The following is a 528-nucleotide window of genomic DNA, read 5'->3' as shown; positions in this document are numbered from 1 at the left end:
AAGATCAGCGCCCACCTTGGCTCTATGTCACTGACAGCTACAAATCAAGCCAGAAATCTTGGTGTTATTATTGACTCAGACCTGAACTTCAACAGCCATTTAAAGTTTATTACTAAATCTGCCTATTACCACCTGAAAAATATAGCTAGAATTAAGGGGTTTCTGTCTAAACAAGACATGGAAAAACGTATTCATGCATTCATTTTTAGTAGGTTGGATTATTGCAATGGCTTATTTACAGGCCTTAACAAAAAATCAATCAGACAGCTGCAGCTGATTCAGAACGCTGCCGCCAGAGTCCTTACAAACACCCGGAAACTGGACCATATTACACCGGTCATTAAATCGCTACACTGGCTTCCTGTGAGTCAAAGAATAGATTTTAAAATCTTACTGCTGGTCTACAAAGCCCTGAATGGTCTCAGACCAAAATACATGCTTGATCTACTGGTTCCCTACGAAGCATCCAGACCCCTTAGGTCATCTGGAACTTGTTTGTTGTGTGTTCCAAGAACAAGAACCAAGCAA

Source organism: Epinephelus moara, chromosome 24 (assembly GCF_006386435.1).
Source record: "Epinephelus moara isolate mb chromosome 24, YSFRI_EMoa_1.0, whole genome shotgun sequence".
Lineage (NCBI taxonomy): Eukaryota > Metazoa > Chordata > Actinopteri > Perciformes > Serranidae > Epinephelus > Epinephelus moara.
The sequence above is the reverse complement of the archived record's forward strand: the minus strand, read 5'-3'. Positions refer to the sequence as shown.